The sequence below is a fragment of the Schistocerca americana genome, chromosome 8, assembly GCF_021461395.2.
Source record: "Schistocerca americana isolate TAMUIC-IGC-003095 chromosome 8, iqSchAmer2.1, whole genome shotgun sequence".
Taxonomy (NCBI): domain Eukaryota; kingdom Metazoa; phylum Arthropoda; class Insecta; order Orthoptera; family Acrididae; genus Schistocerca; species Schistocerca americana.
This window is the reverse complement of record NC_060126.1, coordinates 435026818-435045606: the sequence shown is the minus strand read 5'-3', so window position 1 is coordinate 435045606 and position 18789 is coordinate 435026818.

Here is an 18789-nt window from a genome sequence, read left to right as displayed (position 1 = left end):
AATGCCTTGGCTGATGATGTTATCATCATTTACAGAACCCCAAGTGTCATGAAAATCTCGGATATATTTATTTATTAAGGGACGTTGACCAGCAAGTAGCAGTGGGAAAGAGGGACGGCCGGCTACTATGACCAATAAAGAAACACAGTACTATCAACAATAATGAAGCACAGCTATTGTGGCTCAGTGAAGGTGCACGTCACAGACTTCATTTATTTGCCGAATATGTTGAAATGGAAGTGTTATGTGTGAAACTGAGAAAGAAATATATATCACCTGATTGACGTCACTTCTAAAGAAATGGGAGATAAAGTAAAAGGTGCTTTGATAGCGAATAGCAGAAGGAAATTGAGTATCATTCAGAGGACTGAACCCATCAACACTGTCCAAAATGCAGTATGTTTCACTAGTCATATCACTGACAGCAAATATGTGGCACAAATAAAGAATGCGTAGGTTGGTTCATTTGGAAAGATCTATAGTTCCAAGTAGCCAGGGATTAACTGACGAAACCATCTATAGAAGGATATCTACGTTTAACAGATTGTTAGACACTTTCAGCCATTGTCGTGAAAAAAATCTAAAGAATACACTGAATCTACCTGTACGTCGATCGGATTTACTAACGACTACACGTAGTATCGCAGCACAAAAAGACATAGGTTGCAGACAGATGCAAGCAACTGTATCTCTGGACTTATAAGCTGCAACGTTTGTATTGCAGAAGAATCCTAATGAAAGATATGCAACAGGACAGTAGTTAGAAACATTCAGATGAAATTCCATGCCAGATTAATCACAAACACTTAAATTGGAAGACGGTATGGGCGAATTCGTCAGCTCAAACATACGCTCGGCGGCATATATGTTTGTAAATGATTTAAAGCCGACAACATCACGTCATGACAAAATAAAAAAACTGCCCATCCATATCGCGAGCACTGCAGTATGACTACCACACCCATACACTTAACAGTAGGATGATAAAAACTGCAGGTCTGTGGAAATAAATAAAGTTTAAGTCAACAAGAGTGTCAAAAAATTAAACACCAAGATATTAATGAATACAATAACGCCAAAACGTTTCGAGCACTGAAGACAAGAATACATGCATGGTTTGTATATTCGTCTTCAACAAGGAGGGGAATCTATAGCATGTGGAATTCATAAGAACAGACCAATTGCGTAGATGTAGAATGAGTTTTAGGAAAATAAAGAGGCCATAGAACACCAATGAATGATTAACCACTTGTAATGTTTAAACGTCCCCTTAGAAAAATTGTACATGACTGTGCTCAAACTGACACACAATATTTTTGGCGCAACGCAATCTGACTTTTGATAATCCCTATAAAAGAATGGCCTTGACTGTCACTTACCTCACAAAAATCTTCGTTACTCGAACTACTGCAATACAGCGAGCGCCACTACTGCCAGCTAAATAAAAGATTCAAACTATGGAAGGCACTAACTACTGATAGGCATAGTTAGCAAATGAAAGATTTTAATAGAGAACAAACAATGCATTTACTTTAATAGTCATAATATATATATAGCAGTTCATGACATCCATTCTTACAAATGTACTGTTTTTGATGGACACACCTCCAGATTATCCATTCTCAAAAATCCGCCATCTCACTTCCCCACAACCACCACTGCTGGCGGCTCACCTCCAACTGCGTAACGCTACGCGCTGTTAACATCCAGCTGCCCAACACTACAATGGCAGACAACAATGCAAACTAGCCGCAGACTGCACACAGCATAGCCAGTGATTTTCATACAGAGCGCTACGTGGCGTTACCAATAAGAAAACCTAAACAGCCTACTTACAATGTGATGATTTTTGATAACGACTCATTACTGGAAGTATTCTTGTGTAATACACTGAAGAAACGGTTACACATGCCTAATATCGTGCAGGGCCACTGCGAGGACGCAGAAGTGCCGCAATACGACGTGCATGGACTCGACTAATGTCTCAAGTAGTGCTGGAGGGAATTGACAGCATGAATCCTGCTGCGCTGTTCAGAAGTCCGTAAGAGCACGATGGGGGGAGATCTCTTCTGAACAGAACGTTACAAGCCATCGCAGATATGCTCAAGAAGGTTCATGTCTGGGGAGTCTGGTGGCCAGTGGAAGTGTTTACACTAAGAAGAATGTTCCTGGAACCACTCTGTAGCAGTTCTGAATGTATGGGGTTTCGCATTGTCCTTCTGGAATTGCCCAAGTCCGTTGGAATGCACAATGGACATGAATGAATGCAGGTGATCAGACAGGATGCTTACGTGCTTGTCACCTGTCAGAGTCGTATCTAGACGTATCAGGGGTCCCATGTCATTTCAACCGCACACGGCGCACACCATTACCGAGCCTTACCAGCTTGAACAGTACACTACTGACAAATGGTTCAAATGGCTCTGAGCACTGTGGGACTTAAGTGCTGTGGTCATCAGTCCCCTAGAACTTAGAACTACTTAAACCTAACTAACCGAAGGACATCACACACATTCATGCCCGAGGCAGGATTCGAACCTGCGACCGTAGCGGTCGCGCGGTTCCAGACTGTAGCGCCAAGAACGCTACTGACAGGCACGGTCCATGGATACATTAGGTAGTCTCCGTACCCGTACTCGTCCACCCGCTCGATACAATTTGAAACGAGACTTGTTCGATGAGGCAACGTGTTTCCAGTCATCAACAGTCGAATGTCGGTGTTGACGGTCCTAGGCGAGGCGTATAGCTTTGTGTCACCGTGTAACCTCCCACTCACTGATCGACCTAAATTACAGTGAAAAATGAAACCGCGTGTACCTAATGGGAATTTTGGAAAAGCAATCGTCACCGAAGTTAATCTGTCGGTAAAGAGAGAGGAAAGGGTTACATCTAAATGAAAGGAAAAATGTAAGTGAAACTGGTGGAAATTAATTTTGAAATAGGGATAAAGTTAATAAAGAAAGTAAATGTGCGGCGCCCGCATCTCGTGGTCGTGCGGTAGCGTTCTCGCTTCCCACGCCCGGGTTCCCGGGTTCGATTCCCGGCGGGGTCAGGGATTTTCTCTGCCTCGTGATGGCTGGGTGTTGTGTGCTGTCCTTAGGTTAGTTAGGTTTAAGTAGTTCTAAGTTCTAGGGGACTGATGACCATAGATGTTAAGTCCCATAGTGCTCAGAGCCATTTGAACCATTTTAAATGTGCGGCCGTTACGTTAACAATCAACTAGCGGTAATTAGATATTTGAGATTTGGGGGAAATTACGGTCGCCAGTCCTATAGACAATTACTATAATAACTGAAAAAGAAAGGTTATTACACATATAATTAGCACTAGAAGCGTGGCAACTGAAGGTTGACACGAGTAGTGTGAAAACTGTAACTTTGTCAGAAGTAATAAATTTCGCTACACTTAATTTAGCAAAAGAATTAATGAAACCGGAAAATCGAAAGTTAATTTAGTGACTGAAGTTAATAGTGAGCTTTCTTTCTGAAGCACATCGAAATACAGTTAGTCTTGGACTACCTCAACAATCATTTCTAAAGCTACTTGAATCTACGCAATTTAGAAAGAAGAGATTTAACTTTTAACTTGAATTAAACGATTCTGAACAATTAACAATAGTAAAATTTAGTACGTACCAAGCTGAGCTGCAGTCACAGGTAAGCTAAAATACGGTAACAAAACTCGCACTCTTAATTTGTGCTTGTGTAATCTAACTATTGTAGCCAGCTATGAATACTTAATTTGAACTTTGAAATTAAAGCAGTGAAATGGAATTATGCTGGCGTTTGAATTTCAACGACACTCGGGTTCATTTCGGAAAAGGAAGGGACCCTGCTTGGCAATGCAATTGGGACAATGAGCAACAAAGGTTCATGCTAAGTTGCTGTAATTTTGCGAGGCAAATGGAACAATTTGAAAAGCTGAGGTCTGCCATACAGTTCTGAAACTTTACGTGCTTTTAGTCTTCCTTGTTGGTTGATTGAAGGTTTGAAGCCGTCGATCGAGGAGGTGGCGACAGTCACTCATTGTCGGCCGTCGCTGTTGCAGAAGCTGGATGTTGGCGCGCCTTCTTCTCGACACGGTCACCAGGCGAAACGGGCTCTTGATGTGCGCCAGCTAATGCTTCCCGTCCGCGACACCATGTCAGAAACTATCATCGCGAGTCGAACGCAACTACATGCTGCCAAACCCCGAAAGCGCGGCAACTCGCGGGAGCGTCACACAACACACCTGCTCCACTCGCTACTCCAGCCAGACTCCCACAGCTCTGCCCGCGCTCCACGCGGCAGAGTTAACACTACCAAAGATCCTACACACTTTGAGTCTTCACACGACCTATCGATGTAATCGTTCGATAGCAGTTTTCCCTAGGCAAGACCCAGCGTAAAAATACAAATAATATTTACGAAACAAACCAATTATACATCGACATAAATGCATAAATATATATATACAAATAGTAAAACAATTACAATATGTAATGACACAGAAATGTCATATATTCAGGTAACAAAAATAAGGAAAACAAATTATAGTACAATAGATGGAAATAGGAGGATATGCATTTCCGGCGTTACAACCAGTTGTACACGAGTGGACCTTCGGTTCCGATCGATGATGTTTCGTTGAGTGGTTGGCACGCTGACACTTGGTGATGACCCAGCACTGAAATCTGTAGCAATTTGATGAGGGATTGCACTTCCGTCACGTTGAACGTTTCTCTTCAGTCGTCGCTGGTCCCATTCTTGCAGGATCTTTTTCCGGCCACAGCGATGTCGGAGATTTGGTGTTTTACCGGATTCCTGATAGTCATGGTACACCCGTGAAATGGTCGTACGGGAAATCGCTACCTCGGAGATGCTGTGTCCCATCGCTCGTGCGGCGACTGTAACACCACGTTCAAACTGATTTAAATTTTGATAACCTGCCATTGTGTCAGCAGTAACCGACCAAACAACTGCGGCAGACACTTGGTGTCTTAACAGGCGTTGCTGACCGCAGCGCCGTGTTCTGCCTGTTTACATATCTCTGTATTTGAATACGCATGCCTATACCAGTTTCTTTGGCGCTTCAGTGTAAAAGTATTGAGGATCGTTTTTTAAGACTTGCTGCCTTCTGTGTTCGCTGGCTGTTTCACCCATCGCTGGTCACAGGATACGACCTGTAGGCGTTATCTCGGCTGGAGGCAGGAGTAATCTGGACAGTTGGCAGTCTCAGGTGCACAAAGAGAGCAACTATTCCCCCTCTCCCTTCCCACTTCTCTCTCTGTATCTCATTTATGCTTGGGATGTTTCCGGCAGTTGCTGGCGGTTAAGGCGTGTTTGGTCCTGTCGGTTGCAAATAAATACCTGCGTGGGCTGTTGCCGACGTCCTTGGTGGCACTTCCCGGCTTTCTAGCAGTGCTGAGATAGTTGGCAGCGTTTGACAGAATGAGCTCCGAGTGGTCTGGAGACTTACATGAGAAGTTTACGTGTGGGTCTTCACCTCACATTTTTTAGTTTGTTTTAGATGAAGTGATTGCCTATCCTATTTCCACGCATTGTGGGTGGTTATGGTGATAGTTATTATTTACAACGCAAAATTTAGCGGTGTGTCTTACAAATATATCTACATCTACCTCTAGGTCTATACGACAACTCTGCAAATCCCACTTAAGTGCCTGGCAGAGAGTTCTTCCACCTACCTTCGTACTGTAGTGTTTCTCTACCATTCCATGCGTGACAAAAATGAAAGCTTGGATGTCACCGTACGAGCTCTGATTTCTTTTATTTTGTTATGATGTCCATTTATCCCTGTGTAGGTTGGTGATAAAATATTTTCCCATTCTGAGGAGAAAGTTGGTGACTGAAATTTCGTAAAAAGATCTCTCCACAATGAAAAAAAAGCCTTTGCTGTAATGGTTGACAGCCAACTTTCTTATCACGTCCATGACACTGTCTCCCCTGTTTGGCGATAGTAAAAATCAAACTGCCTTTCTTTGGGCTTTTTCGATGTCCCCCGCCAATTTTATCTGGTATGGATCCCATACCGCACAGCAGCACTGTAGCAGAGAACGGACAAGTGTAGTGTAGGCAGCCTCTTTAGTAGACCTGCTCTGCTCTGCAGTAAAACCCAATCTTTGATTTGCCTTCCCCACAATATTATCTATGTGATCGTTCCAATTTATGCTTTTTGTAACTGGAATTCCTAAATATTTACCTGAACTCACAGTCTTCAGATTTGTGTGATTTATCGTGCAACCGAAATTTACCTGATTTCTTGTAGTACACATGTGAATGACGCCAGACTTTTCCATATTCAGAGGCAGTTGCCACTATTCGCATCATACAGATGTCGCGTGTAAGTCATTATGCAACTGGTTTTGATCTCCTGATGACTACCATGGCACAGATTAAGATGATCGCAGGCACTTCCATTCTCGGATTTCCCATTGTTATTTACCAGTCTGCTATGGGCAGTGTTATAGTGACGTTAGTGTTTTAACACACTAAAATGTCATTTTTTTAAACACCGGTGGCGGTAATTGCTTACATTGTACGTTTAGTGATATGTTGTGAATGTACACAATCGAACACTCCCGTCGTTAATTACGGGTGTACTAGAGGCAGTCTTCAGTGATGTCTCACCCTTATAATGTAGGGAAATGTATACTTGGTACGTATCTGCTGTGGCGTGCTATTTGTTTAGTGTGGGATATTAATATATTTCTTCAAATATCATGTTGTACTAGTTATTTAACATAGGATATCAATGCATTTGTTTAAATATTATTTGTATATGTTTAGTCTCGCATTGAAAAGTATTAGAAATCGACAACATTGTAACCAATTGTAAATGATAATGCAAAGATGCAGTCACACTTTGGTATGACTGCAGAAAATGTCATGGTGCCATTTATTTATTGTAATTCAGCTTCTTCGAGTCACACACTGTAATGTCAAGCTGTCTTCCGACATATACTATGTTAATATTTACTGCCATTTTGCAGAATATGTCATGATATTATTAGTCCATAGTAATTCAGCCACGCTACAGTCACACATTGTAATGTCAAAGTGTATTGCATCAACATTTTTCTATTATGTACTGCCTTTTTAAGCATGATGATTCTGTTAATTATCTCACTAAAGCCCATAGAGCACAAATGATTAGGCTCATGCAGTTGCCCTAATAATAAAAGGGGTGGGGGTGGGGGATTTACCGGCTTTTGCAAGCCTTTCTATTGGTCTAGAGAGAGAAAGGGATTCGGGGAGGGAGAGAGGAATGGCTGGGTGACCTGGTCTCGGATCATAATCTAGGATATAACCATCACAGTGGACAAGTGATTTACATTTTTTAGTCTCACAATTACCCAAGATGCATTGTTGAAGTGTCAGGTTATACTTAGGTTGGAACTTAAGTAGTGGCAATATTGTTGTGGAGATACTATGCAATGGAATCTACTAATGTCGCTGATAGCACACGTTGATGATACACCTACCTAACCTCCGAACAAACGGACTCGCCCGTCCCACGTCACCAGCGTGCGCACAATCGAGGGAAAAACAGTCACTTGTGAGAGAGCGGTCTAACATAACGGTGTCAGTATGTTTTCGAAACAGCAATACGGCAGACCTTCAATGCACAGTATTAATGTTCGTTTTTGGAGCATCACCTGCGACAGGCTTTGGGAAATAAGCGGCGACATTTTCTGCGCAAAACACCCATCGTTTTGCAAGACAATGGGCGGGCACATACAGCGCAAGCTGTGGCTGCTCTGTTCGGTCGATGGGACTGCGAAGTACTGTAACATCCACCATACTCCCCGGACTTAAGACCTTGTGACTTTGATTTGATTCCGAAGATGAAGGAATCACTTCAGAACTGTTCCAGAGATTCGACAGGCAGTAGACCGCCCCATTCGCACCATCAACAGAACAGGCTCTGTTAACGGTATAGTACGCCTTCCACATCGCTGGAAACGGGTTCTACATAGCACTGGTGACCACTTTGAAGGACAAAACAGGTGCAAACATGCAACTCTTTTGTATCGTTTATGAATAAATAGTTGTCACTATTTAAGTTCCAACCCTCGTATACTGACATTGAATGTACCACTCTCAAGTGCCCTACTGCGGCATGAGACTTGGGTCAAATTACATCCTGATCTTGAATGTACAGGGTTTCAAAAATTAAAGTTCCAGTCTCAAAAAGCTGTAGGAGGAGAACCTCTGCTCGGAATGACGTCAAATATGAAGAACATATTATTGACAAATGGTGAAACGTCATGAAAGAAAACGAAAATTTTACAAATGGATGGCGCTGTAAGCGTAGCATCATAAATGGGGTCGGCTACTAATGGCAGATGAATCGCTGTGGTTTCCGTTGCACTTTACACCATCCGTACTGTTCAATGTGAATGACTACACAAGTTCGGCAATCAATAATTGAGGCACTGTTAGTTAGGTCAGCCCATCTAGCAAGGCAAGTTCGTACCACATGGGATGGGTTTTTCACTGTCGTGGGACTAAGAACCTCATAAAAAGCAAAATGACATCAGTTTCTAGTTGCCTTGAGAATAGCGCAAGACGTGTTTCAATATGCTGTCCACCGTTTTCTGCCACAAATTGAGAAAAGAGCATGTTTACAACAGATTAGAGTGTCTTGGGGGTCCCGTTCAGAATGCGTTGCACCCTGCATGCCTCCAATTCAGCTGCTTTCGTAATTGAGGCAGTGAACACAACGTCTTTCATATGACCTCACAGCCAGAAGTCACACACATTAAGATCAGATGATCTGGATGACCTAGCAGTAGGGAAATGAAGCTTACAGTTCTGTTGTTGTTGTTGTTGTGGTCTTCAGTCCTGAGACTAGTTTGATGCAGCTCTCCATGCTACTCAATCCTGTGCAAGCTTCTTCATCTCCCAGTACTTACTGCAACCTACATCCTTCTGAATCTGCTTAGTGTATTCATCTATTGGTCTCCCTCTACGATTTTTACCCTCCACGCTGCCCTCCAGTACTAAACTGGTGATCCCTTGATGCCTCAGAACATGTCCTACCAACCGATCCCTTCTTCTAGTCAAGCTGTGCCACAAACTCCTCTTCTCCCCAACCCTATTCAATACCTCCTCATTAGTTATGTGATCTACCTATCTACAGCATTCTTCTGTAACACCACATTTCGAAAGCTTCTATTCTCTTCTTGTCTAAACTATTTATCGTCCATGTTTCACTTCCGTACATGACTACACTCCATACAAATACTTTCAGAAAAGTCTTCCTGACACTTAAATCTATACTCGATGTTAACAAATTTCTCTTCTTCAGAAACGCTTTCCTTGCCATTGCCAGTCTACATTTTATATCCTCTCTACTTCGACCATCATCAGTTATTTTGCTCCCCAAATAGCAAAACTCCTTTACTACTTTAAGTGTCTCATTTCCTAATCTAATTCCCTCAGCATCACCTGACTTAATTCGAGTACATTCCATTATCCTCGTTATGCTTTTGTTGATATTCATCTTATATTCTCTTTTGAAGACACTGTCCATTCCGTTCAACTGCTCTTCCTGATCCTTTGCCCTCTCTGACAATGTTATCGGTGAACCTCAAAGTTTTTATTTCTTCTCCAAGGATTTTAATACCTACTCCGAATTTTTCTTTTGTTTCCTTTACTGCTTGCTCAACATACAGATTGAATAACATCGGGGAGAGGCTACAACCCTGCCTCACTCCCTTCCCAACCACAGCTACCCTTTCATGTCCCTCGACTCTTATAACTGCCACCTGGTTTCTGTGCAAATTGTAAATAGCCCTTCGCTCCCTGTATTTTACCCCTGCCACCTTCAGAAGAGAGTATTCCAGTCAACATTGTCAAAGGCTTTCTCTAAGTCTACAAATGCTAGAAACGTAGGTTTGTTTTTCCTTAATCTATTTTCTAAGATACTTTATATATTCTAAGATACCTTCTATTTTATAAGATACTTCTCTAAGATACTTACAATTCTAGCGTTTCCGAAATATCTCTGCAGCAGCCGTTTCACTAGAAATGTGTGGAGGCGCCATCCAGCATAAAAATGACCCTACCCACACTTCCACGTTGTTGAAGGATTGGAATGACGTTGGTGCGCAGCAGATTCTCACAGCGTTTACGAGTGATGGTACAGATAACAGTACCTGCAGGACTCATTTCCCCGAAAAAAATGCGGCCCTACGATAAACGTTGACGTCAGCCTGCGGTACACAGTCACCTTTCAGAATGAAGCAGTACCAGTTGATATGCAAGAGGAATTTCCGTGACCCAAATTCTGCTATTCTGTGTATCGACATGTCGTTGGAATTGGGCTTCGTCTGTCCACAGAGTGTTCCATGGTTACTCATTGTCTACTCCCATTTGTGCAAGAAATTCCAAAAACAGCGTGTGTCTTGCTGGCAGGCCAGTAGGAAGCAACTCCAGAACATGGGCGATTTTGTATGGATAGCAATGCAGGATGTTTCACAGGTTTTTATGCGCCGTGTTCCAAGGCAAGTCCTAAGCTCGGGCAGCCGGCCGCGGTGGTCTAGCGGCTCTGGCGCTGCAGTCCGGAACCGCAGGACTGCTACGGTCGCAGGTTCGAATCCTGCCTCGGGCATGGGTGTGTGTGATGTCCTTAGGTTAGTTAGGTTTAAGTAGTTCTAAGTTCTAGGGGACTTATGACCTAAGATGTTGAGTCCCATAGTGCTCAGAGCCATTTGAACCATTCCTAAGCTCGGGCAATTCCCCGTAGGCTGCATGTCTGCCAGTCCACCGATCGACCCCTCCTGCAACGCTGTGGCCACATTTTGGACAGACGTCGGATCAGCTACTTTTCACCCTCTGCCACATTTCACTTCGAGGGAACGTGTCCTTTCGAATTTTGTAATCATTTTCTCCAGACCCCTGGCAGACATCGGACCATTGTCTTTCTTCATACCCTTTGCAAGCTACTGGTGCACAGCCACCGTTCTTGTGAAAGAGTTTTACCAGGGGTGCGTGATCCTTCATGGAGACATCTCAGCATAAACAGAGGAACAACTGTGTGCCGTTCGTCTATTGGTGTGCATATCCTGATAATTTTTTCTTATGTTCTATGACGTTATCCCTGCGTCAGTAATTTTGTTGTGGTCTTCAGTCCTGAGACTGGTTTGTTCCAACTCTCCATGTTACTCTATCCTGTGCAAGCTGCTTCATCTCCCAGTACGTACTGAAGCCTACATCCTTCTGAATCTGATTAGTGTATTCATCTCTTGGTCTCCATCTACGATTTTTACCCCCCACGCTGCCCTCCAATACTAAATTGGGGATCCCTTGATGCATCAGAACATGTCCTACCACCCGATCCCTTCTTCTTGTCAAGTTGTGCCACAAACTCCTCTTCTCTCCAGTTCTATTCAATACCTCTTCATTAGTTATGTGATCTACCCATCTAATCTTCAGCATTCTTCTGTAGGTATTAAAATTCATGGAGAAGAAGTAAAAACTTTGAGGTTCACCGATGACATTGTAATTCTGTCAGAGACAGCAAAGGACTTGGAAGAGCAGTTGAACGGAATCGACAGTGTCTTGAAGAGAGGATATAAGATGAACATCAACAAAAGCAATACGAGGATAATGGAATGTAGTCGAATTATGCTGAGGGAATTAGATTAGGAAATGAGACACCTAAAGTAGTAAAGGAGTTTTGCTACTTGGGGAGCAAAATAACTGATGATGGTCGAAGTAGAGAGGATATAAAATGTAGACTGCCAATGGCAAAGAAAGCGTTTCTGAAGAAGAGAAATTTGTTAACATCGAGTATAGATTTAAGCGTCAGGAAGTCGTTTCTGAAAGTATTTGTATGGAGTGTAGCCATGTATGGAAGTGAAACATGGACGATAAATAGTTTGGACAAGACGAGAATTGAAGCTTTCGAAATGTGGTGCTACAGAAGAATGCTGAAGATTAGATGGGTAGATGACATAGTTAATGAGGAGGTACTGAATATAATTGGGGAGAAGAGGAATTTATGGCACAACTTGACTAGAAGAAGGGACCGGTTGGTAGGACATGTTCTGAGGCATCAAGGGATCACAAATTTAGCATTGGAGGGCAGCGTGGAGGGTAAAAATCGTAGAGGGAGACCAAGAGATGAATACACTAAGCAGATTCAGAAGGATGTAGGTTGCAGTAAGTACTGGGAGATGAAGAAGCTTGCACAGGGTTGAGTAGCATGGAGAGCTGCATCAAACCAGTCTCAGGACTGAAGACCACAACAACAACAACAAACATAGGACTCACTTTGACTTAATCGAGTGTAACGTGGATAACAAATTTTAGTATTCCTCAAACGAGCAGGCCCTAGGAGTGAAAATATTTATCATATTAACGGACGCACTTGAATGAACCAGAGTAAGTGGGTGCATGAGCTGTGACCCATTATGTACAGCAACCACTGTTAAGTGAAAGCCTTTTCCACAATTTTCCGTGCATCATGCCTTCAGCTATTGACTTTTTTCCGCTGCTGCATGTTTTGCAATGTTGTGTAGCCGACTTCAGCTTCATCGGTCCGTCTACCATCGTTTGTCCTGGCCACATGTCCAACCCATCCGTATTTCATTTCTATTACGCTCCCAGTTGTGTCTTCCATTCCGATTTGTTGCCTGATCCATTTCATTGTCTTCTGTTGCTCGTATAAATTTTCAACGTGTATCTCTGCATTCGTCGCTTACCAACCATAACTTCTGTAATCCTTTTTTAAAATTAAAAGTTCGTGTTGATTGCCTTAAGTGAAAGATGATACACTTCACTTTTCAAACATTTAGGAACTTGGTTTTAAAAGCCCTCTGTAGTTAGACCCTTATGACCCTTCTGTTTATTTCTTTTGCTATTTATCCAATCATTGCTTTCATCCATCCAAAACATGAAGACCAATCCATTTGTTTATTATACATAAATTTCCGATATGTTGGCTACGTAATAGTTTGTTGTGTTTGTGATTGATTTTATGCCTTCTTCTGTACTTTCTCTATTATATTCTTCCAGTAAATATTTTTGTAAGGTGGTGCTTCAGAACAATAACATGTGTAATGGAAGACATGTTTACATACATCATCAGCTGCTGTATAAACTTCATTGAAATGTTCTATTGGTTTCGATCTATGTGGTCCATCTTCCTACAAAATGTCTTTCTAGAGTCTTACCTTCTCATATGTTAAATAATATTGCCTGAATATTGACTTAAATGGGCAAACATCAGTCTGTATAGTAATTGGTGACATATAATGTAAATACTGAAGGCTGTCTATTTTATTCAGTATTAGGGCAACTATGTTTAATATAAAAGAAATCTAGATGCTAAACCGACTTTTTTTCAGTGCCATAATGGTCCACACAGATCGAAAGCGGTAGCATATCTCATGAAAGTTTATACAGCAGCTGGTAGTGGAGTCAAACATGTACTCCTATATTATTTCATTATTTAATGACGTTTATATGCACAAATAGACCGAAGCCACTGCTGGAATACCACTTCATAAATGTCTTCAACGTTAGAAACGATAGTGAAGGGTCGTTCGTGTAAATAACGTTAAACCATATGAACATTGGACATACTGCTCATCAGGTCTTTACAAGTGCTATCCTTCTTTGAAACTGTGGAGTAACCGATGACGTTCGAGAGGATCGTATTCGGGGACATGACACCGAAGTGGAAGAGCATTTTATTGCAGGACAGACAAGTTCGAACACACTAAAAAGAAAACACTTCGTGATACTGTATTTGTGATTATCATCGCATCGAATGACTCAGTATACCACAAAGCGATGCTAATACAGGTTTCATGCTTATCACTGAGGCTATTGCTATTTTAAATAAGAGAATAATCGAAAATTTCAAAGGTGGCAAAGATCGTCTTTAAAAATGGTTCAAATGGCTCTGAGCGCTATGGGACTTAACATCTGAGGTCATCAGTCCCCTAGAACTTAGAACTACTTAAACCTAACTAACCTAAGGACATCACACACATCCATGCCCGAGGCAAGATTCGAACCTGCGACCGTAGCGGTCGCGCAGTTCCAGACTGTACCGCCTAGAGCCGCTCGGCCACTCCGGTCGGCGATCGTCTTTAAATGACAGGTATCTTAAGCTAACAGAATGCATCGTCATGGAGAAGGGTACGGTACATTAGCTTAGTTAGGTGAGGAACTGCATGAACTCTGCCAGAGAGGCACTTCTGTTGTCTCCGGAGGAAACCGCGGGCATCCTCCACAGGGAGTCTCGGGCCTTGGCCTTGCGCCGCAGCTGCATTGCTGTACTGCCCCACGTGGATGCTGGCGTGTTACGACAGCGTTCACGGATTGACCAGTTGGTTTCCGTTGTGAGAAAAACCAGCGGAAGGCTGTGGTCTAGGACCACTTCTGCTTTCCGTAATACCTCCGTCCATAACAGATCTCCATTCCCCATTCGTGACAGCTTTCACAACTGCTCTGGAAAAATTAGGATTAGTTTTCCATTTTACGACGACAAATTTTTTTTACGAAAAACTTAGGCTACATAAAAAAGAGAAAACTCAACACTCTTCGCGCAATTTCCTATTCAGCGAATTAAGAAAACCACAGGAAATCTTAATCCAACCCGAAGGAAGTGTGAACATCACACATCTCGTAACAGAGTCCAGTGACTGAGAGGACCTGACACATTTCTAGGTGCTCGGTTTTCAGAAGGATATAGCGTCTCAAATTCAGTTTTCTCTTCAATGTATTTTGAGCAAACTGGCTGGCTCAGTTTAGGACGGAGTAGCTCCTTTCTGGCTATACAGGGTGTTACAAAAAGGTACGGCCAAACTTTCAGGAAACATTCCTCACACACAAATAAAGAAAATATGTTATGTGGACATGTGTCCGGAAACGCTTAATTTCCATGTTAGAGCTCATTTTAGTTTCGTCAGTATGTAGTGTGCTTCCTCGATTCACCGCCAGTTGGCCCAATTGAAGGAAGGTAACGTTGACTTCGGTGCGTGTGTTGACATGCGACTCATTGCTCTACAGTACTAGCATCAAGCACATCAGTACGCAACACAACAGGTTAGTGTTCATCACGAACGTGGTTTTGCAGTCAGTGCAATGTTTACAAATGCGGAGTTGGCAGATGCCGATTTGATGTATGGATTAGCACGGGGCAATAGCCGTGGCGCGGTACGTTTGTATCGAGGCAGATTTCTAGAACGAAGGTGTCCCGACAGGAAGACGTTCGAAGCAATTGATCGGGGTCTTAGGGAGCACGGAACATTCCAGCCTATGACTCGCGACTGGGGAAGACCTAGAACGACGAGGACACGTGCAATGGACGAGGCAATTCTTCGTGCAGTTGACGATAACCCTAATGTCAGCGTCAGAGAAGTTGCTGCTGTACAAGGTAACGTTGACCACGTCACTGTATGGAGAGTGCTACGGGAGAACCAGTTGTTTCAGTACCGTGTACAGCGTGTGTAGGCACTATCAGCAGCTGATTGGCCTCCACGGGTACACTTCTGCGAATGGTTCATCCAACAATGTGTCAATCCGCATTTCAGTGCAAATGTTCTCTTTACGGATGAGGCTTCATTCCAACGTGATCAAATTGTAAATTTTCAGAATCAACATTTGTAGGCTGACGAGTGGAATGTCAGAAGCTTGAACATGGTAGGGAAACTAGAAAATCTGAAAAGGGAAATGCAAAGGCTCAATCTAGATATAGTAGGGAAGTGGAAGGAAGACAAGGGTTTCTGGTCAGATGAGTATGGGGTAATATCAACAGCAGCAGAAAATGGTATAACAGGTGTAGGATTCGTTATGAATAGGAGGGTAGGGCAGAGGGTGTGTTACTGTGAACAGTTCAGTGACCAGGTTGTTCTAATCAGAATCGACAGCAGACCAACACCGACAACGATAGTTCAGGTATACATGCCGACGTCGCAAGCTGAAGATGAACACATAGAGAAAGTGTGTGAGGATATTGAAAGGGTAATGCAGTATGTAAAGGGGGACGAAAATCTAATAGTCATGGGCGACTGGAACGCAGTTGTAGGGGAAGGAGTAGAAGAAAAGGTTACAGGAGAATATGGGCTTGGGACAAGGAATGAAAGAGGAGAAAGACTAATTGAGTTCTGTAACAAGTTTCAGCTAGTAATAGCGAATACCCTGTTCAAGAATCACAAGAGGAGGAGGTATACTTGGAAAAGACCGGGAGATACGGGAAGATTTCAATTAGATGGTCAGACAGAGATTCCGAAATCAGATACTGGATTGTAAGGCGTACCCAGGAGCAGATATAGACTCAGATCACAATATAGTAGTGATGAAGAGTAGGCTGAAGTTCAAGCCATTAGTCAGGAAGAATCAATACGCAAAGAAGTGGGATACGGAAGTACTAAGGAGTGACGAGATACGTTTGAAGTTCTCTAACGCTATAGATACAGCAATAAGGAATAGCGCAGTAGGCAGTACAGTTGAAGAGGAATGGACATCTCTAAAAAGGGTATCACAGAAGTTGGGAAGGAAAACATAGGTACAAAGAAGGTAGCTGCGAAGAAACCATGGGTAACAGATGAAATACTTCAGTTGATTGATGAAAGGAGGAAGTACAAACATGTTCCGGGAAAATCAGGAATACAGAAATACAAGTCGCTGAGGAATGAAATAAATAGGAAGTGCAGGGAAGCTAAGACGAAATGGCTGCAGGAAAAATGTGAAGACATCGAAAAAGATATGATTGTCGGAAGGACAGACTCAGCATACAGGAAAGTCAAAACAACCTTTGGTGACATTAAAAGCAACGGTGGTAACATTAAGAGTGCAACGGGAATTCCACTGTTAAATGCAGAGGAGAGAGCAGATAGGTGGAAAGAATACATTGAAAGCCCCTATGAGGGTGAAGATTTGTCTGATGTGATAGAAGAAGAAACAGGAGTCAATTTAGAGGAGTTAGGGGATCCAGTATTAGAATAGGAATTTAAAAGAACTTTGGAGGACTTACGGTCAAATAAGACAGAAGGGATGGATAACATTCCATCAGAATTTCTAAAATAATTGGAGGAAGTGGCAACAAAACGACTATTCACGTTGGTGTGTTGAATATATGAGTCTGGCGATATACCATCTGACTTTCGGAAAAGCATCATCCACACAATTCCGAAGACGGCAAGAGCTGACAAATGCGAGAATTATCGCACAATCAGCTTAACAGCTCATGCATCGAAGCTGCTTACAAGAATAATATACAGAAGAATGGAAAAGAAAATTGAGAATGCGCTAGGTGACGATCAGTTTGGCTTTAGGAAAAGTAAAGGGACGAGAGAGGCAATTCTGATGTTACGGCTAATAATGGAAGCGAGGATAAAGAAAAATCAAGACACTTTCATAGGATTTGTCGACCTGGAAAAAGCGTTCGACAATATAAAATGGTGCAAGCTGTTCGAGATTCTGAAAAAAGTAGGGGTACGCTATAGGGAGAGACGGGTCATATACAATATGTACAACAACCAAGAGGGAATAATAAGAGTGGACGATCAAGAACGAAGTGCTCGTATTAAGAATGGTGTAAGACAAGGCTGTAGCCTTTCGCCCCTACTCTTCAATCTGTACATCGAGGAAGCAATGATGGAGATAAAAGAAATGTTCAGGAGTGGAATTAAAATACAAGGTGAAAGGATATCAATGATACGATTCGCTGATGACATTACTATCCTGAGTGAAAGTGAAGAAGAATTAAATGATCTGCTGAACGGAATGAACAGTCTAATGAGTACACAGTATGGTTTGAGAGTAAATCGGAGAAAGACGAAGGTAACGAGAAGTAGAAATGAGAACAGCGAGAAACTTAACATCAGGATTGATGGTCACGAAGTCAATGAAGTTAAGGAATTCTGCTACCTAGGCAGTAAAATAACCAATGACGGACGGAGCAAGGAGGACATCAAAAGCAGAATCGCTATGGTAAAAAAGGCATTTCTGGCCAAGAGAAGTCTACTAATATCAAATACCGGCCTTAATTTGAGGAAGAAATTCCTGAGGATGTACGTCTGGCGTGCAGCATTGTACGGTAGTGAAACATGGACTGTGGGAAAACCGGAACAGAAGAGAATCGAATCATTTGAGATGTGGTGCTATAGACGAATGTTGAAAATTAGGTGGACTGATAAGGTAAGGAATGAGGAGGTTCTACGCAGAATCGGAGAGGAAAGGAACATGTGGAAAACACTGATAAGGAGGACAGGATGATAGGACATCTGCTAAGACATGAGGGAATGACTTCCATGGTACTAGAGGGAGCTGTAGAGGGCAAAAACTGTAGAGGAAGACAGAGATTGGAATACGTCAAGCATATAATTGAGGACGTAGATTGCAAGTGTTACTCTGAGATGAAGAGGTTAGCACAGTTGACGATAACACTAATGTAAGGGTCAGAGAAGTTGCTGCTGTACAAGGTAACGTTGACCACGTCACTGTATGGAGAGTGCTACGGGAGAACCAGTTGTTTCCGTACCATGTACAGCGTGTGCAGGCACTATCAGAAGCTGATTGGCATCCATGGGTACACTTCTGCGAATGGTTCATCCAACAATGTATCAATCCTCATTTCAGTGCAAATGTTCTCTTTACGGATGAGGCTTCATTCCAAGGTGATCAAATTGTAAATTTTCACAATCAACATGTGTGGTCTGACGAGAATCCGCAGGCAATTGTGCAATCACGTCATCAACACAGAGTTTCTGTGAACGTTTGCGCAGGCATTGTTGGTGATGTCTTGATTGGGCTCCTTGTTTTTCCACCT